General features: G+C 46.7%; 1 protein-coding gene across 1 annotated transcript in view; it reads right to left on the bottom strand.

Annotated features, from left to right (window-relative positions):
- Nucleotides 1-25,060, bottom strand: part of LOC146830549 (solute carrier family 60 member 1-like) — a 305,632-nt gene that overhangs the window by 1,686 nt on the left and 278,886 nt on the right. The gene's annotated exons all lie outside the window — the stretch shown is intronic.

Genomic DNA, 25,060 nt, shown 5'->3' with positions numbered 1-25,060 from the left:
GGGACATTATGATTATGATGCAAATATTCAACCTATGGTGAGCTGCTCAACAATACCTCACCTATAATGTATTGTTCATGACCTCATACAAGATGTCATTAACATCAAAAAGGATATTAAGGACATCATTAGTGACATCACATATAACATTACTATTTACTTCATCGACAAAGTCACTATTTTCAGAGTAGTGATAAAGAAGAGTACCACTGTCAGCAAATTAATGATGTTCTAAAGAATACATAAAAAACAGAACTACTGCAGTCACACTTGTTAATATCGCAGATCTTGCTATATCATTTGGGGCTGAAAGGCACCCGTTCCACTGTCAAAAAAGGACTACTTTACACTGTATACACATTGATGTGAGTGTGTATCTGTACTGTAACACGATGGAAGAAAGAAATTCTCCGTAGTTGATATTCATGTAAATTGTAATGTTACTTATGATGTCAATATCAACGTCATCTTTGCTGCGAATGCTGAAGCAGAATATAATATAATTTTTTAATGTTATTATTAAGGGAGAATATGAAGCCAATACCCACTTCCATTTAATAATCGCATAGATTAATTAAATAGACATCCACATTTCATCTACTATGTGGTTAGTATAAATATGCAACACTTCATTAAAAAAACTTTACACATGTCTATGTGCATTATAAGAGAAGTTGTGTAAGAATATTCTATAGAAAATTTCACCAAAGCTTCAAATATTTTTGTTTTGAACCAGTGAGCCACATATAATTCTTCCTTTTTAATTCTATAGGTCTTTGCATGCTACTTGGAAAAAGTAGGAAAAAATGTAGATCTTTACATTTGCAAAATCCATAAGCAGGCAATGTGGATGGAGCTGTAAATTAATTTCTGATTCATAACTGATGATCTTGAGTGTACAATAAATTAGCCAATTAGCACAGGACTGCATTTTCGGTAAATGGTCCCCCTTCAAATAAAGAAATTATTCTCATAAATTTTCTTCCTAATATCTGATGGTAAAATAATATTTTCTTCTATGTATGAGAGACTTTTGGTAAGGTATCTGTTTCCTTGACACTTGAGAAATAATTTCGCCAAAACCCTACAAGCCTTCCACTTGTGTTCTCGATTAAATTGGAGCACAAAATTTCAATAGTCTTCATGGAGCATGGATCCATACTTAATAAACTATGGCAAATGTCATTACATGCCCACATAAGCCAGCCTTTGAAAACTTTTATTGAAGGTTCCAAGGTGGTCCATGGTTTCTGCCCTCATTGATTCAAAAATATGAGAGTTTGGAAATCCAGTTAATTTTCTGTCTAGATACTATTGTCTTATCTATGAGGGGTTGATCCCTAAATTTTACATCTTTTATTTTTTTATAAAACTTTTTTATTATTAGACATCAGCTTATCAATTACAGTACAGAGGAAGTAATAAGTCAGGCTACATGAGAACAATAGACAAAATCAATCATTACAAAATATCCCTTGGAAAGTCTAGGGTGAAGGGTGATCTTCACTGCCGATGGTGAGGAGCGGTTGACATATGTCCCCACGATAGGAATTCCACAAGCCCCAGCCACGGGTCCACTTCTTAGGGCAACCTCGGGCCACATATACCGTCTTTTCTCTGAACATTGACCAGTCCAGATCTTTTTCCCAGTCACCCTCTGTAGGAGGATGCAACGCTCTCCACCGGTGTGCAATGTTTCTCTTAGCGAGCATAAGCCCCAAAGTGACCCATTGTGTCATTTAATCATTCAGATCTGTCGGTTCCCAAATATTCAATAGGCATCTGCGAGCTTCAACGCTGAGTAGCATGTATAAAACTGTGTTAATGATGTTGTGTACTTTGCGCCAGTAGGGTTGAATACTGTCGCATTCCCAAATTATGGGCCACATCCCCATCTGCAATCCCCCCCGTCCATTCTCCCCATCCATACCAACTGGGGTCCTGTCACATAAACCCTATGAAGGACTTTAAGTTGGACTAGTCGGAGGCGCGCAGGTATTGCCACGACTCTAGGTGAGGAAACGGCCTCTTGCCATTCCTCGTCGTCCATCTCGATTCCATCTCTGGACCATCGCTCCCGAAGTGATTGAAGAGGCTCTGGCATATTATTTTATCAACTTTTTATGTATCAGTGTGATAGTGTTATCAGGGACGTGGCCGTCTAATACTCTATCCTCCAATGGGGAAGATTCGGGAAGGGTGGTACCATGCTGCAGATGGGATCGCAACGCGTGTCTGACCTGTGTGTAACGGAATAGTTCCGAGTCAGCTAGCTCGAAGTGCTGTTGCAGAGTGGCGAATGATTTAACATCCGACTTGTCCCACAGATCACCTATACACGAGAGACCTATGAGGTCCCACTTGTCAAATCCCTTACTTTTCCACAAACTACCCAGCTCTTCTGAGTCCCATAACGGGGTCGCACGTGTAAGCCTTCGATCCCATCCAAGGCATTTAGTGGCAGCGTGCCAAACATGGATCGAATGTTTGGTGGGGCCCGTGAGTTTAAAGCATTGTGGTTTGGAAAAAAGGGCTCTATTATAGTTCCCGCCAGAGAGAAGCCATCTATCCATATTATAGCCTGGATCCCCAGGACGGGTGTAGGTGCCATGATTGATGGCTGCTAGGTGGGCCGCCTAATAGTACTTTTTAATGTCAGGGAGGCTGATGCCCCTGTCGTACCAGTTCAAGGTGAGCTTACTGAGGGCGATACGTGGCTTTCCATTCCATAGCAAGTCCCGCTGAAGGCCTTCCACCTCCCTGAAGTAGCACTTTGGGACCAGGTCTAAGGAATTCTGCAGGGCATATAAAAACCGCGGCAAAGACGTAATTTAAAAAAGGGCCACTTTTCCCAGTAGGGAAGGGGAGAGTGACTTCCAATTGTTTATGTCTTTCCGCAGCCTGGTTAGAGGCGGGAGCAGGTTCTGGGTATAACGAAGTGATGGATCTAGGGAGAGGAAAATTCCCAAATACTTGAAGCCCTCTGTACGTATCTGTATTGGGCACCCCTTCGGAGGGATAGGCAGCTCTCCTGCCAAGGCAAAGAACAGGGATTTACTCCAGTTAATAGAGTATCCGGAGAATCTACCGAAAATAGCAAGGATTTCCAAGATGACAATCAGGGACCTCTTCGGGGAAGTCAGATAAAGTAGGATATCGTCTGCGTAGAGCGAGATGCGGTCTTCCCACTCCGGGAACCAGCGCATGCCCTGAATCATCGGGTCTCTGCGTATCCAGGCTGCCAATGGTTCCAATGCTAGGGCAAACAGGAGGGGGGACAACGGACATCCCTGCCGAGTCCAACGACCCAGCTCAAAGGTGGCCGACTTTTTTTTATTAACTACTGTTGGACTTGGCCCTTTTTGCAAGGTCATCCATGAACTTTTTGCCTTCCTCCTATATTTTTTCTGACCTGTTGGTGACTGTTTTATTGACCACTGCTGATCAGTGCTAAAGTGCATATGCTCTCCCTTTTGTAAATTATTGTACGAATTAGTGATTCCATGATTGGTTGGTTTGGTTTACCTGTCAGACCCTAGTACAGTGTTGTAAATTGAAACAGAATGTGATTAAGCATTTACTAAAGACATTAATGCTTTCCCTTTAGATCATGTTTTCTTCGTTATGTTGACCGAAGTCCGGACTCCATTTTGTATTGACATGCTGCCATGTGTTCACCACGAGGAGAGTCCGACCTCTGTGTTAGCTGCTCTTGTAATCTGCCTAGTAACAGTTTATAAATAGCTCTCTCCTGTCCATCTGGCGCATGCCCAGACTTGACCACATCTGTTATAATTAGCCTTGCTTGACCATGTGTTTCGCGGGCCCAAGGAGTGTGTTGGCTCCGCCCATGTATTGATTCAGTATCGAGAATGACCATAAATGGTAATGTTCTTCGGCTTCATGTTGTATCCACCCACTTATGAGCCCCTCTGTTGTGTATAAAAGGGGACTGTGTACGAATGTTCTTTGTGCTACTCCATGCAATACTGAAGAGTGTTGTGTGGATTGTAGGACCACCCTTAAGGGTTAATAAATGCTGTGTTTGTACTTTGCAGTTTCCGTGCCAACTTCCTTATAGATTCCGTTACAGGAGAGCGAACCCTTGTGCCTCACGGGCCTAGCTGGGGCCTGTATTCATCAATTGGCGCCCGTCACGTGGGGCTCATCGGCGACTCGGATGCTCGAAGGACTGGTCGCGACGAAGGTGAGGAGTTTGGCCGGGGACGTGATCACTGCCAGCGGCGTCTTAGCCCTGGCATCCCGAGGTTTTTTCTTCCTTCCCTTCCGAGCTGACCGTCTGGGTGGCGCCGGTCATCGACTGAGACCTCTTCTGTCGGTCCTGCCGTGAGAGCCGTTTGGGCGATTGTGGAGCTTGGCAGTTGGAACCTGGACTCTTGATTGGTAAGAACCGTTGTACGGTACTTGCTCCGAGTTTTTGAAGCCTGGTTTGGCTATTTGAGTTTGATTGATGATGACTAGTCATATTTTGAATTTGTCTTTGTGAAAATATATGCGTTGCAACACATATAGGCAGGTAATGTGGAGAGATTTCTCCGGAGCTGTGTAAACTTTGAACGGCGCAACAATTAAGTGCCATTTTTCCTTATAATATTGCATATTTTGCATTATTCCTAGCATGCCTGCTTTTAGCGCACTCCGTAAGTGGTGCTGCTGTTTTGGTAACCGGTTGAACCTCGAGGAATCTGCTCCAGCTCCCCCAGAGGGGACTCCTAGTAGGGATATGTATGTGAAGCATGGTCTTTCTTCCATAATGTACAGCACACTATGGAGGAAATACACGAAGAAGGATCCTGAGTTGCGATGGCCTTTGTATGGATCGTTTGATATACGTAAGATTGAGTATGTGGAACAGTGTATGTGTAAGCGACGTGCTCGTCAGGATATGTTTGAGTGTGTGCGATTATGGGTGAAGGAAGTGCGTGAGCGAGAGAAACGTGAGAAAGCGCTGTTTGATAAAGAGCAACGGAAGAATGATCATGTGCGAGCGCAGGAAGCGAAGCGTCGGGAGGACAAAGAGCAAACGGACAGACAAGAGAAAGAGCGTAGGCTACAGGTCTCGGGTCAATATGTTGTTCGTCAGCCACTTTATCCTGTCCTTAATAACCCTGATGATGATTTTTATTTACTAGATCGCTCTCCGCCCCCTTATGTTGGCGCATCCGCTCCGCGGCCGCAAGATTCTGGCCCGGCTTCGGGTAAGGTAGACACACGGTCCATGTTATCGGCCGAGCATATGGCTGAGCTTCGGAAACTTTCCCTCCGTGCACTTAAGGGCAAGATGTCTAAGGAGGAGTTGTTCCATACTTGGGGGTCGTGGCAAGATAGAGAGAGGGTGTATTTTCTGTCTCATTTCGCGGATGAAGTAATTGCTGCTTTCCGAAAATATTCTAGTGTCCTTGAGCCTGACGAAGTGTCTTCGGATGCCGGAGCATTACGTAATGGTGTTTTTTCTCCCCCTAAGGCTCCTGAGGCGGCTCGGCGGCTGTTCGCTTTGCGGGACGAGGTGCTGGCCCTTAGAGAGAAAGCACGCCAACAAACAGAGGAGGAGAAGCAGTCGGATTCGTCTGCAGCAGGGGGCCACCCATTCACCTCCCAGTCAGATAAGGATGACATAGTGCATGCTAAACCAATGCGAGAGGCGGCGCCTTTGTATGTTCCTCCTAAGGGAGCGGGGACTAGTTCGGACATTAACTCCGCCGATGCAAGGGGATATTTTGTGTATAATTGGGTTTACACTCCATGGCATAGGGCCGATGTTATGGCATTAAAGAATGCGTTGCCTGACCCCCGCAAGAATCCAGCGGCCTTCTATGAAGAAGTCGAGGGGGCCTTGAATTCTTGCATTATGACCTTAGCGGATATAGACCTGTTCTTTGGCCTTATCCTACCGCCGGATACGTGGCGCTCTGTCCGAAAGGTAGATGATGCGGTTGCCTTCAAGGCCCGGTGGTCTGACCTTGAGGATGAGGATAGGGAACGGAAGCCCGCACAGAAACCACCCCAGAATATTTTAGATCTCCCTGCGGCTATTGTGGCTAAGTTGAAGACGATTATCCCCCCTAAAAAGATTGACTGGAATATGTTAGCTGCATGTAAACAGAAAGTTGACGAGTCAGTTGCGGACTTCTTTACGCGCTTTGAGGAGACGTTTCATGATTTTAGTGGCCAGTCGCTTACTGACGACACGGGCCGCCACCTTTTCGCGGACAAATATGTGGCTAATCTGCTACCGGCAGTTGCGGCCCGGTTAAAAGCGAGCGAGAGTTCCTGGTCCTCCGCGACGCCGACGGCCCTTCTGACTATCGCTCAGTATTATGAGCGTCAGGAGCACGAGGCGAAGGGCCAGGAAGAGAAGAAATCGAAAGACCTCAAGACTAAGATGATGTTAGCACAAGTATATGGCCCGCCCCGACGGGGTAATAATAGAGGAAGGGGCGGATCTTATGGTCCCCCTTCGGGCCGATCTGATTTGAATAGGAACCAGTGTGCGTATTGTAAGCAATTGGGCCATTGGGCCAGGGATTGCCCAGTGTTGCGTGCTTCACGTCAGGGGCATACTCCGGGTGGCCCGAGAGGTAGAGGGGGTTCCTCGAACTTTAGAGGGAATTCTAATGATAATGCCCGTTTCGATACTGCTGGGCAGCACCGAGATAGCTCAAATGTTTTCGATCGCCAGCACCAGTATCATGTGTCAGACATCGATCGATCGGGATATCACGATTCGCAGCATGCATAGGAATGCGTTGGATGGGGGTCTGAATCAGTTGAGGTGCCGGTCGATCAGACGGGTCCTTATGTATCGGCTGAGGTTTTAGGTTCTACTGATCAGTTCCTAGTAGATACAGGAGCGACACGTAGTGCATTGTCTAGGTACTTGGTTCCGGGGGCTCCCCCATCCGGCTCAGTGGTTACATCGGTAGGGTTTGACGGTACACTCTCCCGAAGCCCTCTTTCACAGCCCCTTACATTTAAGGTTGATTCTTTTTCTGCGCCCTGTCCGTTTCTGCTTGCTCCGTATACACCGGATAACATTATGGGCCTTGATATGTTAAAGTACTTTAGGGCTACGATCCGCTGCTCCCCTGAGGGTGTGAGGGTGATCTTAAATGACAACTACCCCCGGTCTGGGCGGATGTGTACGATATCAGAGGATGCGTTGTTGGCTACCCTCCCCCGAGCTTTATGGGCGACTTCGGACACAGATGTGGGACAAATGGTGATTCCTCCGGTCCACATTAGTGTCCAGGAGGGGGCGGTGTTACCACGCCTCCCGCAGTATCGTATTTCCCAGGAGGGCGAGGAGGCTCTCATACAGATTGTGCAAGACTTGATCGCAGTAGGGGTAGTGGAAGAAGTTCCCTATAATATCTGTAACAGTCCGATTCTCCCTATTCTGAAAAAGGACACGGATGCAAAGGTCTATCGGTTCATAATTGATTTGAGGGAGGTGAACAAGATCGTGATACCTCAGTACCCGGTGGTTTCCGATATCACGACGTTGCTTACCTTGGTCCCGCCTACGGCGACCATGTTTTCAGTGATTGATTTGAAGAATGCCTTCTTTTCCATTCCCATTCACCCTGATAGCCGATTTCTTTTTGGGTTCACATTAAACAATAGATCTTATCTTTTTTGTAGAATTCCCCAAGGCTACACAGAAAGCCCTAGTATTTACAGTCAGGCTTTGAAACGACAGTTGGATTCCTTTGTTTTACTCGAGGGGGTCGCCCTTATTCAATATGTCGATGACATCTTGTTGGCGGCTGACACCCTGGAGTTGTGTGAGAAGAGCACGTTATCCCTACTTTCCTTTTTAGCATCCCACAATCATAAAGTATCTAGGAAGAAATTGCAATTCTGTAGACCAAAGGTGACTTATTTAGGTCACCTTTTGTCTAAGGAGGGACGTGCACTCACACCAGATCGTATCCAAGTAATTTTGGACACACCGAGACCATCCACGCAGAAGGATGTGCGTGCATTTTTGGGCCTTGTTTCTTTTTGTAGACAGTGGATATTGGGGTTTTCACACATAGCTAAGCCATTACTAGCTCTTTTGACAAAAGACACGCCTATCCCAATCCCTTGGTCAGATGAGTGTGATGCTGCTTTTCAGCAACTGCGACAGGCCCTTTGTTCAGCACCAGTGTTAGGGACCCCTGATTATGCAAAACCTTTTTCGTTGTATGTGCATGAGAAAGATGGATGTGCATTGTCAGTTTTAGTGCAGATGCACGGCGACAAGCAGCGCCCTTGTGCATACTTTTCGGCTGTGCTTGATCCTGTCGCCCGAGCATTACCAGGGTGTTTTCGCTCGGTTGCGGCGACAGCTGTGTCAATACGCCAAAGTGAAGGAATTGTGTTATCCCATAAGCTGTTGGTATTAGTCCCCCATGCTGTCGATGCCCTGCTTAATCAAACAAAGACGCAGCATTTGACCAGTGCCCGTTTAACGGGATATGAGCTGACGCTTTTGGCTCCTCATATTACGTTGAAAAGGTGCGTGACATTAAACCCGGCCACATTGTTGCCATACCCCGAGACCCAGCCTGAGGCGCAGAAAGCGCATGATTGTATTCTTGTGACTGAGGAACAAACAAAGGGTCGTATTGATCTCCAGGATACGCCCTTTTCAGATGTAGATGGAGAGTTGTGGGTAGACGGATCATGCCTGAGGCTACCAGATGGTACGACTTCAGCAGCGTATGCAATTACCACATTACACACGATAGTGGAGACAGCACGCATACCACAGAAATCAGCTCAAGCAGCGGAACTGATAGCATTAACACGAGCATGTGAGCTCAGTACAGGATTATGTGTGAATGTTTATACAGATAGCCGCTATGCCTTCGGAGTAGCGCATGACTTCGGCCTACTCTGGAAGGAGAGAGGGTTTTTAACGTCACATGGAGTACAGATAATGCATGGAGAGTTAGTTCATAATCTTTTAACTGCATTGACATACCCAAAGAAAATTGCCATTGTTAAGTGTAGCGCCCATAGGAAAGTAGTTGATAAAGTTGGGAAAGGGAATGCGTTAGCAGACCGAGTAGCACGAGAGACTGCGATGCAGCCCGGCGCTACTGCCATGTATGTAGTAAAATCACAGGTGGAGAGATGGCGTGATGCGAAGGAGGAAGTGCGAGAAATGCAAAGGACCGCTTCTGATAAAGAGCGGGAGAAATGGGCTAGCGAGGGAGAGTTGGATGATGAGGGTTGTTGGAGAAATAAACAGATGGATAGATGGAAGTTACCCACGGCTTTCGTACAACCTATGGTTCAGATGGCACATGGGCTAGCACATGTTGGAGCTTCCGCAATTGTGAAATTGCTTACCCAAGTCTGGGAGCATCCAGAGATTGCTAGCACAGCAAAGAGGGTGGTGCAGACCTGTATGATCTGTCTGAAGTATAACCCAGGAAAGGGTACTCGAACCCCAGCAGGAGGATTTGCGACACCCACTGCACCCTTTGAGGTTCTGCAGATGGATTACATCCAGCTTGAGCGCTGTAATAATCTGAAGTATGTCCTAGTAGTGGTCTGCGCTTTCAGCAAATGGGTTGAAGCGTACCCTACGAAAGACAATACTGCAATGACCACGGCGAAGCTACTGCTAAAAGAGTTTTTCCCTCGATATGGCGTCTGTAGGCTTCTGTGGAGTGATAATGGCCCTCACTTTGTAGCGGATGTTATAAAGTACGTCTTGAAGGGCCTAGGCATCACTCAGAAGTTTCATGCCGTGTTTCACCCCCAGTCTGCCGGACTAGTCGAGAAGTATAATGGTACACTGAAGCTTAAGATCGCCAAAATCCAAGCTTCAACGTCTTTGACTTGGCCAGACGCCCTGCCACTGGCGTTGTTGTCAATTAGGTCAGTGCCACACTCTCGAACCGGCCTTACGCCGTACGAAATAGTATTCGGACGCCCAATGAACATTTGGGGTCCACCAAGGCCTAAGGCTGTGTATGATGTACCTTGTGTAATGATGAGCGATTATCTGGCACAGTTAACGGATAACTTGGTTTCTATTCATCAACAGGTCCGAGAGGCGCTCCCTGATCGGTCTACCGGCGAAGGACATGGTCTCCGGCCTGGAGATCATGTTATGGTGAAAGTCTTCGACAGAACGAACAGTTTGGAGCCGAGATGGGTAGGACCTGAGCAAGTCCTCCTTGCAACGAGGACGGCTGTGCGAGTCTCGAACCGAAAGAATTGGATCCATTCCTTGCACTGTCGAAAGGTACCGCCCGGATTGGTGGAGTCTGCCGTGCTGACCGATCAACGAGAAATCCTGGCAGCAGATACAGGTCGTGCTGCTGAGCCACGAGAGACTGAGGAGCTCTTCCCGGACCACACGACTTCTGGAGGAAGGCGATATCATCTTCGACCAAGGAAGTAAGGTTTCCAGTGCCGGGACATACTGTCAGAACGGCCCTTGGGTTAGTGAAACGGAGAGCCGATGAGGCAAGGGGGGGGGATCAGCCCTGCATTAGTGTAGTGACACCCGTCTTGGCCCGCTGGTGAAGAAATCAACCGCTGCCCAAGGGGAAGAGTTCTGACAGACCTTTTAGTTTCAGGAAGATACCAGGGTACTGTTTCTTTTGACATGGAGAAGAAGAAAATCCTTTGTGCGTTGGGGTTCATGCTAACAGTAGCTGTTGTTGGGATAACCACATGGTTTGTGGAGGAGGTAACTCCTGCTCGGAAAACACTTGTGTTGACAACTCCGGTGCCTGAGGAGCACTACTTTTATACATTACCGTATCAAGAGTTGAAGCATCGACAATCTTATTTGAACAACACTTTCATCCAGATGCTGCATCATACCCACGTTGCTACGAATGCTACGAACTGTTGGATATGTGGGATGATGCCAGCCCATCAGAAGAAAGGAGGAACGCCATTTATACCACTTCCTTTCTCTCATAATGGCTCTTGTAGAGCATGGTACACTTTGCTTTTTGCCACTCGGAAACCGACAGTGGGACGATTGCTTTTCAGACTTAATAGAGAATGCCATCAAGACAAGAATGGGTATCCACAAGCGAATGGGACAATTTGGGAATGGGAAGAGTACCGACCGAACAATGAATTCATTCCCTATATCTTCACGAACACCAGAGACACTGTGGGGAAGGACAAATTCGTGATCCAAGTGGCACAAGCTCAAGCGGACCTGTGTGTCCAGAGTGTGGGTTTTATCCCTGTTGGTGTCAGTGATTGCATAACTGTACTGAATATTGACGGGTTGAACAACAGTACCTTCCTAGCGTCCCATAATACTTACTTTGTATGTGGAAATAAAGGTTATTACCGTTTGCCGGCTGGGTGGTCTGGGGTATGCTATGTATCATTCCTATTACCTCCTGTATTTCTAGCACCCGCGTCATATCATAAGGATTTGAAATTGTTGAATAATGTGACTGTAAATAGGTATAAACGTACTCTATCAATTGATGATGTGGATCAAACTGATACCAGCTTGCAACAGTATATTGATTTTAACTTAGGACTGTTTTTCTTTGTTGGAGCCGCCTTGAATAGTAGGAAGATCCGAAGATTAACAAGAGTGGTAGAAGCTGTGACAAATCAGACTGCTGCTGCTCTTGGGAATCTTACGGAAGAGTTACAAATAACTAGGATTGTTGCATTACAGAATCGTATGGTATTAGATGTAATGCTAGCTGATCGAGGTGGAGCCTGTAAAATTATTGGAAGTAGCTGCTGTGTGTTCATCCCTGATCATACGCCATCCGTTTATAACGCCATTAACAAGTTGCATAAAATAGCAGCTGAAATCCACACAGAAAACGGCACTTGGTCCTTTTCTGGATGGTTTTGGGCGTTGGTTACTGCCTGGGGATGGAAGGTCTTAACTGGTCTCTGTATTATTATAGCAATTCTGTTCTTTTTCTGTATGTGTGTTCAATGTGGACCATTGTGCTGTTCTGTATGCATTTCATTCTGCATTCCAGATAAGAAAACTATTGCCGATGTTGCTCACCAGAAGGGTCTAGCTAAAGAGGTTAAAGGAATGATGATAATTGACATATATGATGATTTTTGGAAACCGGATGTCTTCAGTAAATGCTGAAAGGGTCGTCTGTTGTAAATTGAAACAGAATGTGATTAAGCATTTACTAAAGACATTAATGCTTTCCCTTTAGATCATGTTTTCTTCGTTATGTTGACCGAAGTCCGGACTCCATTTTGTATTGACATGCTGCCATGTGTTCACCACGAGGAGAGTCCGACCTCTGTGTTAGCTGCTCTTGTAATCTGCCTAGTAACAGTTTATAAATAGCTCTCTCCTGTCCATCTGGCGCATGCCCAGACTTGACCACATCTGTTATAATTAGCCTTGCTTGACCATGTGTTTCGCGGGCCCAAGGAGTGTGTTGGCTCCGCCCATGTATTGATTCAGTATCGAGAATGACCATAAATGGTAATGTTCTTCGGCCTCATGTTGTATCCACCCACTTATGAGCCCCTCTGTTGTGTATAAAAGGGGACTGTGTACGAATGTTCTTTGTGCTACTCCATGCAATACTGAAGAGTGTTGTGTGGATTGTAGGACCACCCTTAAGGGTTAATAAATGCTGTGTTTGTACTTTGCAGTTTCCGTGCCAACTTCCTTATAGATTCCGTTACAGGAGAGCGAACCCTTGTGCCTCACGGGCCTAGCTGGGGCCTGTATTCATCAATAGTGCACCAGGAGTGCCCAGGGCTTGTAAATCCAAATGCTGCTGGTGGGCTTGCAGCACTGATTGTGCCACCCACAGAAGCAGCCTGTAAAAGTGTGTCTAAGGCTTGCCATTGCAGAGCCTGCGTGCAGTCCGGTACTGTCATGATGACTGGGCAAGTGCACCCACTTGCCAGTCCCTAAACCTTCCCTTTTCTTCATATCAGACACCCCTATTGTAGGCCCACGGGCAGGGTGCATTGTAAGTATAAGGTAGGACATGCCCTGGTGTGTGTGGCATGTTCTAATAGTGAATTACAGCCATTTTCGTTTTTCACTATTGCAAGGCTACCTCTTCTCCATAGGCCAGAATGGGCAGTTTGATTATTACATCTTATAATCCTAACTGACTCAGGGAATATGGTAGAAATTTGAATTTAGTATGCCTGAACTCAGAATGACCAAATGCATCTTTTAGTGAAGTTGGTTTTAATATTCTGTGTTTGAAAATACCACTTTTAGAAAGTAGGTATTTTCTTGTCTAACCATTCAGACCTGCCTCTGCTAGGTTGTGTATTCCTTGTCTGGAGTTTGAGTGATAGGGCTGGGGGATTCCAGGAGACAGGGTGAGTCCGCCCAGTGGTGAATAGAGAGATCTGCATCCAGATGGGAGGGAGTAATTGCACCTGGGACCTGAATAGGACAGTGCCTGCCCCCCACAGTGCTGACTCCACCCCCTGTGGTGCGTCTGATGTCTCTGCCCTGCACTGTGAAAGGAGAGAAGGAATCATGTCAACAAAGTGCTCCAGGGATGTGCTTTCCCTCCACAATGCTGGCTCCACCTCCTGTGGGGCGTCTGATGTTTCTGCCCTGCACTGTGAAAGGAAAGAAGGAGTCATGTAAACAGAGTGCTCCAGAACTGGTTTGGACTGGGCAAAGGCCCCTCTGCCCTCAGAGGACAAAGGATTTTGGGGTATAAATATTGGGACCCTGATGCCAAGAAATTAGATCACTTTGGGAAACAAGAAGAAACTCTGCTGAGGAGAGGAACCAAGAAGAAACTGAGGAGAGACTATCCCTGAAACTGGGGGGTTGGCCTACAGGGGTTGCCTACTGCCAAAGAGAGGAGAAAGGAACTTTGTGTGTACTTTTGCTCAACCTGTGAAGGATCTCCAAGGGCTTGGAAAAGAGCTTGCCTCCTGCTGAAGTCTCAGGATCAACAGACTTCACCCCCCAGCTCCCCAGAGTTCTTTGGAAGTGCCTGCTGCTGTTGTTGGGCCTTCTGAGGGACTGCGTGTCGCAGGGAGCTGGAAACGCGACTCAAGAAGGAGAAGCATGCCGCAGTCGGAGCTGTTGTCGTCGCATCGCGTAAAGTGTGTCGCCGCTGCAGCTGTCGCATCGACGGGAAGCATCTCGCATCATCCAGGAAGTGTCTCGCAACGCCGAAGAAGCATGTCGCCATCGTAGCTGACGCATTGCACCGCATCAAGTGAAGAGTCTTGCATCGAGTAAGAAGCGTGTCGCCATCGCAGCCATTGTAGTTGTCGCATTGCACCACATCAAGAAAAGCGCCTTGCATCCACGGAGAAGCGTGCCGCCGTCGGAGCTGTTGTCGTCGCATCGCGTAAAGGGGTGTCGCCGCTGCAGCATCACATCGAGCGGAAGCGTCTCGCAACGTCGGAGAAGAGTGTCGCTGCCAAGGCCGCTCTCGTCGCATCGCCTAAAAGTGTGTCGCCGCAGCAGCTGACGCATCGAATCGAGTCTTCTCGCAACATCATCTTTGCACCATTATCTTTACGCATCAACATCATTGCAACACTTTTGTTGCCCTGCGTGTCGCATCTAAGACGTACATTGACTTAAAGTGTCACATTTAAGAACTAAAGAGAACTAAGCTAAATTCTACCATCTAAAGTAACAGTATTGTGTATTTTTGTCGTTTAATGGTCTTGTGGTAAATCTATATAAAGAATACTTATTTTCGATATAAAACCTGTGTGGTGTCCATCTGTAGTGTTGTCACTTGATTACTGTATGTGTTCACAAGTGCTTTACACACTGCCTCTGAGATAAGCCTGTCTGCTAGTGCCAAGCTACCAAGGGGGTGAGCAGGGGTTATTTTAGGAGTGTACCCCTTTACCCTGACTAGAGGCGAGGGTCCCTATTTGTCACAAGTGCATACCTGTGCCAACTAGAGACCCCCAAGTCTAACAACTACCACTTGCGCTAGAGGTTTAGCATATAGGAGCTGCACCCATTGAATATATTTCGGGCCAAACCCCATCTTCTCCAGAACTGCCCAAAGATACGGCCATTCAATGGTGTCAAAGGCCATGGTGGCATCCAGGGAGACTATTACAGCTGGTTCTAAGATGGAGGCCGCTCTGCCTAATACTCCATGCACCCTACGCAAGTTAAGCGCTTTGTTACGATGTGGAATGAAACCAGATTGATCTGGATGGACTAGAGTCTCGATCACTGTGATCAGACGGTTGGCCAAAAGCTTGGCCAGAATCTTGGGCTCTGCATTCAGGAGGGAAATCGGTCTGTACGACCCCCAGTCAGTTTTAGGTTTCCCCTTCTTATGGACAGTGATTATGGTGGCAGTCCTTTGGTCTATCGGTAGGAGCCCCTTTTCCCTTGAGTCCTCATACATGGCCTTGAGATATGGGGCCAGTCTGTCCGGTTTAAGTTTGTATAGTTCGACCGAAAGACCATTAGGGCTGGAGGCCTTCCCCAAATTGATGGACCTGATTGCTTTCGACATTTCCTCATTGGATATGTTGCTATCCAGAAAGTCACGGTCGTCTACCAAAAGCTTGGGCAGTGTTATGTCTGCTAGCATCTGATGGGAGTCCTCTATGGAATAGGGAGCAACTGATGAGTAGACAGCACCAAAATGGGCCGCAAACCTGTCAACAATGCCTTGGGGATCTGTGAGGGGGCTGCCTCCTCCCCCCCGAAGTTCCGGCACTAGCCGGCTCTTGTTTATCCAACCAGGCTAGTAGTTTCCCGGCTTTGTCTCCCACCTCATATAACCGTCCCTGTGCAGCTCTCCCTAAGGCCCTGGCCAGTCGCCAATGCTCTATATTCCTGCTGTCGGAGCTTGAGATAGTGGAGTTTGTCGGGTGTAACTTCTGATTCCAGGTCAGTTTCTAATTGGCTAATCTCCGCTTCAAGGGCCACTATCTCTCTATGGTAATCTTTTTTCTTCCCCGAGATTAGGAATAGGGCATGACCCCGAATTACTGTCTTGAAGGCTTCCCATAGCGTCTGTGGGGAGTCTACCGTGCCCTCATTGTCACTAAAATAATTATCTATTGCTGCGAGAAGTTCCTTGCGAATTTTAGGATCTCGGAAATACCATTGGTTGATTGCGGCCACCCGTCCCACCTGTTTGTAATTAAGAACCACATGAAGTCAGATTGGCGATTGGTCAGAAATACCCCTGGCCAGGTGTTTAATCTCATGGATGTGAGCAATCTGAGATGCGGGGATCAAAAAATAATCTATGCGTGAGAGGCTCCCGTGTGCCCCGGAATGGAAGGTATGCTGCACTGTGTTTAGGTGATAGGTCCGCCAGCTATCTACCATTTAGAAGCCAACATGATGTGGAGCTCACTCCTCGGGGGATGGCGATCTGGCGAGACTACTGAGTTGAAGTCCCCTCCCAATATTAACAGCCCCTCTGGAATAGCTAGCAATATAGTCCCTAAGTCTCTAAAGGTGGTGGCTTGTAAGCCAGGTGGCACATAAACCGACAGAAGTGTGATGGGGTGCCCCTCCCATGTGCCGGAGACCCCAATATATCGTCCCCGGTCGTCTGTCCATGTTGCCTGTACCACAAGAGGAAAGGATTTCTTCATCATAATACCCACCCCTCGTGAGCTCGAGGTGAATCCCGCATGGGCCAATAGAAGTTGCTGATGCAGTGTGTAAAACTAAAACCAAACAGAACACCCCCACCCAACAACCCTCCACCCCGCTGCCCTGCACTCTGGGCCTAGAACTGCCCATCGAAAACTTGCAGAGTGACTGTCGCCCACGTAAAGAACTAAGAGTAGAAGAAAAGGGGGAAATAAAGCGCTCCGCTTCCCTGTCCCCAACAAAGTCAAAAGTACATCCGCCTTTAAAGAAATGTGTCAAGTCTGAAAGTGTCCACCCCAGTAAAGGATCAGAAATAAGGAACTCCCCACCCAAGCCCACCCCGTCCCAGGCCCCATTCACTCAATCCGGAAATAACTGCTGACACGGTCCTCTCCTCAGGCTGGTCGATTGTCTTCACTCTACCTTCCGATGTGGTCGCCTGGACTCCTCATTCGATGGTGCTCGATCCAGTCTGCCACTGCTTCAGGATGTTCAAAAAACCATGCCCTCCCATCCACCTCGACTCGAAGACGTGCTGGAAATAACATTGAATATTTCAGGCCTCTGTCTCTAAGTACTCGTTTCACCGAGAGGAACAACCTCCTCTGCCTTTGTACCCTCTGCGTGAAATCCTGGAAAAAGGTTATGTCTGCATTCTCAAAACGGAGGGGGACCCCCGTCCTGGCATTCTGAAGGATGACATCCCTGTCTCGAAAGTTCAGAACTCTGGCCAACATCCGCCACGGGGGAGCGCCCGGCTTGGGACGGCCGCCCAGGACCCTATTTGCCCGCTCGATGACAAAGAACTCGCTGAGGCCTTAAGGCTGTACATATTTTAGGATATGGTCTTCAACAAAGAGATCAGGGGACTGCCACTCTGATTTTTCTGGAACACCCAAAATGCAGAGATTGTTGCGCCGTAAACGGCCCTCGTAGTCATCCAGTTTTAAGTCTGTGAGTTTGCGGAAGTCTTGTAATGCGCGGACTTCTCCTTGAAGCTGCGTGATATCCCCGACGAGACTTGTGGTAGTGATCTCCATCTGCTTGACCTTCTCGTTTAGCTTCGCCAGATCTGCCCTGATGAGGTTTACGTCAGTTGCCATGTAATCCATTTTATGTTCAAGGGAGGTTTTGACTCCGGTGATAGCGTCCATGACATCTTTTAGTGACAATTCCTGCTCCTCTGCACCAGAGCCACTTTGGGAGGCATCTCTGGACAGTCCGTTCTGTTGCGTGTCTGTAGGAACAGTGTAACGGTCTAATTTGTTGGTTTGCGCCCCCTTGAGCTTCGGGCCCCGGCGCCTTTACTGCGGTCCATTGCGCTTCTGATCAGTCACTCTGGCCCTTCCAGGTCACACAGGGCAGGTGTTGGCACGGTCTCTAATTGCACTATACCGGCTGGTGAGTCCGTGGTATTGCAGACTCCAATGGCTCAGGTGAAGGGGGAACCAACACAGTCTCTGTTACCCCCTGAGGGAGCCCACCGCTGTATAGTGCAGCCACAGTTGATAAACCTGGTGTCAGGGCTGAAACTCGAGCCTCGCTAGACCCAATGTGCCCTCCTTTATGGGACGTCACTGGTGCTTGGCCATGCACAAGTACTGTCCGCTCGGGGGGGTTCTCACCTGCTTTTCTCCGTGGCGATAATATCGCAGGGTCTTCTCTGCCGCAGCTCGGGATGCAAACTGCCCGACCGCAGCACTCCCTCGGTTCTCGGTGGTGTTACGGGCCACAGCTTCAACACAATGGGCCCTTGTGTGTAGAGCCCAGCAGTCACTGTTCTTGTCTGCAGCCGCGGGTGGGAGGAGCATAACGATGCGCCACAGGCCTCCGTGGCGCAGCTCCGCCGTCTGCTGATTTTCGGCCCACCGCGCAAGGATGGTGCTGTTTCTGGGCCCTTTCTGCCCCACGGAGCCTCTTCACCGGACCTCTGCTGACTCTGGGTCACGGCGGGGTCCCGGTCTGTACAATGCAGTCATCCTTTCCCCCCAGCAGCGACGTCTCCAGAATCTCGCACCGCTGCAAGAAGTCTTCCGCACAGCCGAGCCTCGCCCCGGCCTCCCGTGGCACTGTGGGTCCCGGATTCTGATCAGCGAGCAGGCCTCACTGTTCCAGTCCCAGTATCTTCGTTCCCAAATGTCGGACGCGGGCCGGGATCGGCGGGATGGACACCGCTAAAGTTCCGTTCCACGGGCCACATTTAGAAAGTTCGGATGGAGGTGCCGGATAGACATGGGGAAAAGTCGGGCGACGGAGCTCTACTCTATGCGGCCATCATGGATCGCTACTTTGCCACGCCCCAAAACTTTTACATCTTTAAACAGAGTTACAGCGTTTGTATTGGGAATGGAAAATACTTTAAAAACTGCCCTTTCCTTTTAAAAATACACTGAAGTACCTTATAATGCACTTTCTTTGTGGATTTGATCAATCTCAAAATGTCCTCAATATTAATATCATTTATAATCATTTAAGATTATCACCATTAACCCATGATCTAAGTGATGGTGTGCTAAATGCCTATCTTTATATATGCCTTATATACAAAAACACATAATAAGACATTTTAATATTGGGGGTGCTAGGCCCCACTCTCTGCTGGGGTATTGTAGTGTCAAATTATTGGTGAGATCATAACATCTATTTTGTTTTAAGTTGCATCAAAGATGCAGGGAGTCAGCAACATTAAATAATGGTAAAATTGACATCCATATTAAAACTACCCTATAATTAATTGTCAGAGTGAGTGAATGCCATTTCAATATCAGACATCCACTTCGAATAGCAAAGGTATATAATTCAGATCCTATAGATCAGGTAAAACTGATCCCAAGATAGTACTTTGCTCGACTATTATAAAATTCTCAAATCTCTGTCTCCAATATTTCAGAAGTGCAATTGCATATTAAAATGTCTGTTTCGCTTTATTTATTTATATCTGCCCAGTTCTTGAAGGTGTGAAAAACTCTTCAAAACTCTCTCCTTTAGCTCCTTATCTTGCTTCAAAAACTACAATATTTAATCGGTTTACAATTGAATTTTAGCCATATTCTGCAAAGGAGGATCTGGGGTATCATCATTTTAAATCGCGATAGTAAGTATCTCTATAAAAAGTGCACAAAAATGGGGGACTAAGGACAACCATGTCTAGTTCTATGTTTAACTTTAAAAGAACCAGCTTCAAAAGAATTCAAATTCAATCTAGCTTCAGCATCACTATAGAAATTGCTTAAAATGCTTGTGAGCTGGAAGAGAAAACTGAACATTTTTAATATACTAAAAAAACTGTTCCAGGACTCAAGGTCAAAGATTTTCTCAGTATCAAATAACAGCACCATGGCCAGAATGTGTTTGGTATTAAAAATATCTATAGCTTCTATTAAGTAATTCACAATTGCATATAGTTGACACCTCGCGATAAAACTATTTTGATTTATTTGAATCAGCCAATCCTCCGCACTATTCACTCTATTTGCTATTTATTTAGTTAGCATTTTATAGGTTGAATTCAGAAGACTAATTGGACAAGATGAATTTGTATCTACGAGGTTCTTACCTTTTTTTTTTTTTAAATGACAACTATCCCTATATTAAAAGATAATTAGCAAGCTTTAGGAGATTGGAATTCAAATCTTCTTAAAATGTTTTAAAACAAATTCTGAAGGAAAACCATCTTCTCAGCAGCTTTCCCATTAGGGAGATTAGAAATTACTTTATTTAATTTGTCTATTGTCAAAGGTTCTAACAACCGCAGTTCATGTTCCTGATGGAACAAAGAAATAGGGAGCGCGATGACAAACCCTTCCAAATTATTTTGGGTCAATTTTCTGACAATTCTTATAAATATTTAACAGACGAAAAAAGGGAGAGGAAAACAAACTGAACCTTAAACCCCGCATGGAGAACCCACAAAGGTAATAAAATTGCCCTCATACACTAGTTAGTGTAATGCAGGGTACTGATTCTCCAAATTAACCCCATAAAATAGATTTTTAATATTGCTAAGGGAGCCCCAGAATAAAAATTGAGAGAGTACTCTAGTAGGTAGTTTTATGTTTTTGTGTTGATGAGGTCCCACTATTGGAGGGATATTCTGGTCCTCAGAAAAAGAAAAAAATATATTATGCTCCACACCAAGCATAGGTCTGCGGAGGTGTGTTGTAGCAAGTCCTATGATGAAGCATGACACTAACTAGTGTGTAAGGGCAATTTTAATACCTTTTAGGTTTCCCACGGGGATTTAAGGTTCACATTGATTTTACTCTGCCCTTTTTCATGCGTGAAGTAGCTGTGCTTAGGAAGGACAAAGGAAGGACAGGACCTCTCACCCCTTAGGGAGTGTTTGTGAATTATTATAAATATTCTTATAGTGATCCAGAAAGACTATTAATTTCACTGTGAGAAGTTGGCCTGATATATGATGTCACTAATTCTAGTGTACACCTTGTATCAGTCCAAACAACCCTTATGGTGATTGGTTGTAAAGTCAACCTTATAGACCAGCTATCCTAGTGGTAGCATGGACAAGAGCAGTCTTAGGCTAAACTCTGTATGGCATGTGAAGCCAGCTGTTATACCATTTTTAACCCCTTGAATACCAAATGAAAGGACACCACAACAGATATATATAAAAATAGAATGTATTTATTCTAGTCAAACCCTCAGCACTCTTTATGAGATTAGAGGTAAGTACAACACAGTCTTATTTAAGCATACATTAAGTCACACAGGTAAGTAATACAGTTAGGCCCTAGGGGCCACGCAAACCATATACTAAGTAAGTGGTATAAGAACCACTGTCACGAACACAGGATAGGCCTAGGCCTAGGGAATCGCTGGGGCTACACTATACTACCAAAGGTTAGGAAGTGGGAGGCCCACGGGATTCAGGTGCAGAGTGGAAACACTCACGCGTAATGCGTAAAAGTCGATAGAATCAGTAAGTATTAGAATTTAACAGTTTTAGGACACTTCTGGGATAGCTAGAAAGTTGAGACTCGGAAACTAGACCCTAGGATAGTCAATACCCTTGTGAGCACCGGAGTACTCAAGTTACCTAGCCCACGGGCTGCGGGTGCATAGGTGTGAACTTGCGTCGGGTTTCGTAGTGGACTTCTATGGATGCCTGAAGGAAAGTTGCTGACAGGCAGTCAGTGAAGAGTGTCCGGTGGATCCCAAGATGGGGATCAAGAAGGAAGGAACCTGCAAGCAGAAGGGACAGAGTCTATGTCACCAGCCAGGAGCCAGGAAGGAAGCAGGAAGGAACCAGGCGATGTCGTGAAGATGCAGGTGAAGAGGTGAAGCTTGTCGCAGCAGCCACGGGTACCAGGAGGCGTCGAGGACGACCAGGACCAGGAGGTGAGCTGTCCCACGAAGGCTCTTGCTGTCGGCGGCGTCGATGTCGAGTCAGGACCCAACAAGCCTTGGCAAGCGGAACCCACGCAGGATGAAGGACTTGCTTCTGGTGCAGACCAGGAAGGTCTGGGGTGCTTCTCTTTCACAGAGGAGTGGGTACCAGTCTGGAGGAGCCGGATCAACAAGATGAAGCAAAAGGTTCGTCGTCACAGAGGTCACTAGCCAACGGGCCAGCAACGGACAACACGTCGAGCAACTCAGGTGCAGAAGGGCCCCACGCAGAACACGTGAAGTGTGGGGAGCTGATCTTCTTTGCAGATGGTGCTCGGGATGGGGGCTTCTCAATTCCCCAAGCACAGCCTCGAGGAAGCCTCAGAAGTCGCGCTAGTCAGTCACTAGCCACTTTTCCCAAGTCGCCGGTCCCACGTCCCTCGTCGCCTCCACGGGTCTCAGCTTCGCTGGAGATGTGGATCTGGGTCAGAGGTGTCTGAAAGTCTCGGCGCTGGTCAGTCTCTGCAGTCGTCCCTCTTTGGATCAGTCGCAAAGCAAGCAGCGGTCGCTGGATGGTGCCTGGTTGCCCAGGGTGGTCACTCCTTGGCCACAAGGGAGATTTCTTCAGTCTTCTTCCTGAGGTCGAATGTCGAAGGTCCAGAGTTTCTGTTCAAGTTGCAGATTCAGGTTAATCTAAAGTCCTAAGGACCCAGCTCCCACTCTTATACCAATCTGGGGGGCTGGTTTACTGCTAGGTCCCTCCTATGGGTGGGACCAGGGAGGTGGGTGGTTACACCCCCTTCCCTTTGTCCAGTTTCGCGCCAGGACTGGGGCTGGAGTGCCCCAGCACCGGTTTGAACTGGACTATGCATGGGACACCTTGTGTGCCCCAGGCAGTGTCTCGTTTCATTCAACCCTCCCTGCCCCAATACACTAAGTCCTGTCTGGGGTGGTGCTAGCACCTCCCTAGGCAGGAAACCTATTGTCCAAGCCTCCCTCGCTGGAAGGACTCCCAGTAGCAGGAGGTCAGACTTGTGTCTGTGGCAGCAGCATCCATTTTGTGATGCTGGGGCTCTGGTTAACTTTAACCGGGTAGTAGGATTTTAACATGTCTTCTCCCTCTAGAAGGGAGGAATAATATCCTCATCCCCAGAAATGGTATAGGGGTATTATTCCAAAGTGTTAGACACCTTACACGACATGTTTCGATAAAGCCAAACCATAGTTACCATAACCGTTTAAGATTATAAGGCACTTTAAGAGTATATGGTAGGCTATATCATAGAACAGCTATAAGGACATGGTTCCGAAAGCTGCAGACAGGCTCAGCTCATGCTAGAGCACCATCTCACATGTTACCAAGCACTCTGCCTCCAGGATTGTTAAGGCCTGCCATAGGAGTGGCTGATAGGTACACATGTGACTATATATAAGGTAGGTATAGGAATACTACACCTAAGCAAGGGGTGATTACACGACCTTGCCCCAGCTGAGTGATCAGCCAGTTGTGTCATAATGGAAGGCCAGGCCAGGGATGGCATAATACATGCTGCAGCCCCTGGTAGGCCTAGGGTACACCTATGCCCTGGGTACCTATGGTACACTGTACAGGGGCTGATAAGGTGATCCCTCCCAATTGTGCATGTACCTAGGGTACATGGAGTCCATTTTAAAGAGAGAGCAGACAGCCTGAGACCCTGAATGGCAGGATCTCAGGCCAACTAAGTCGAAAAACCAGCTAGACACTAGGCAAAAAGTTGGGGGTAACCATAGTCAGATATTCACCTTCCTACATTCACTCCTACTCGTGAGCTGGGCACCTCTTTTGGGGAAATATTTAACACTAATCCTACTTCATGCAATTTTTTCCTGTGTTGCCTTACCAACAGTTTGCTTAGAAATCCACTTCAAAGGGACTCTGTGCGTCCTTGTTATTGTAAGGTCTTGCAGGTACTCTGGAAGAACATATATCCTTAACAATACCTCAACCACAAAGAAAGAAAGGCCCAACAGAATCCTCTTTATGTACGGGCATCCCGATAATTTGCAATTTAGAGCACCTCAAATGATTTTCCATTTTCTCCGGTCTATATTGAGATTAGATTATTTGTTTATCTAAACTGAACATTTCAATCTGTTGCTGTAAGAAGTTTTTCTTCAGCCTCAGAAATGGGATCTTCTGGATCCTTGAGCCTGTTCAAATGACTGATTCATCTTATTATCCATCTCATCCAAACACTCTTTAAGTGAAGCGACACTGTCGGCACAGAGGTGTTTCATCTCCTTATCATCCCCAAGATATTTTCTAGTAAGTAGACAAACTTTGGACTCATAATCTCAGTCTCAGTCTCAGATGAATCTGTATAGACTGTAGACTTTTGTAGTAAAAAGTCAGCAACAGATTGTTGTTCACTGGTGTCCCCCACCTTTAACATCTCGGTACCTGACTGTAGCAGAGACTACTTCTCAACCGAGGGGAGAGAGTTGTTGATTAGTGTCTAAGGCCAAGCTCCTTTTGCCAGCTTCAAGTATTTGCAAACTGTTACGAACAGAAAATAGGGGAAATACTTCAGTTAGTCCCTTAAATTGTACATTATAATCATGCAGGGCATCATGCGTTTTAAAAACATTCTTATAAGAGCCTGAATCATGTACAGCAGATGGAGAGCAAATGTTCTGTTCATTGGAGAATGTCAACTGTAACAAGGGCATAGAAATAGCTGCTACTTTCATCTCGCTAAGCTTGTTGCCCAATTTTTTAACAGGTTTAAAGTTGAGACGCCTCAGACATGTCCCAGGAGGTTATCACAGCTGGTGCGTTATGTGGAAGCACCAATTCTGCTTGTGGGCTATTCATCTTTGAATTTTTGTATTTGACTTCCTTCATCAGTAGAGAGTAACAAGTTGTTTTAGAGGTCCTGGAAATGCTGCTTACAGTCTTCTCAGGCCTCTGTACCACTCACTGCTCTCTTTTTCCACTCTACTAAAGTCGGACAACAATCCTGAAACACATGTCTAGAGATACACAGCACTGGCTGCACCAAAAATGTCATGATGTCATTGTTACAATGCACTGCATTTACCAAACTGCACTTAGCGAACTGAGTGCTTTGATGAGAGGCAGTGTGCTCACTTCCC

This window comes from Triturus cristatus, chromosome 5_1, assembly GCF_964204655.1.
Source record: "Triturus cristatus chromosome 5_1, aTriCri1.1, whole genome shotgun sequence".
Taxonomy (NCBI): domain Eukaryota; kingdom Metazoa; phylum Chordata; class Amphibia; order Caudata; family Salamandridae; genus Triturus; species Triturus cristatus.
The sequence above is the reverse complement of the archived record's forward strand: the minus strand, read 5'-3'. Positions and strand labels throughout refer to the sequence as shown.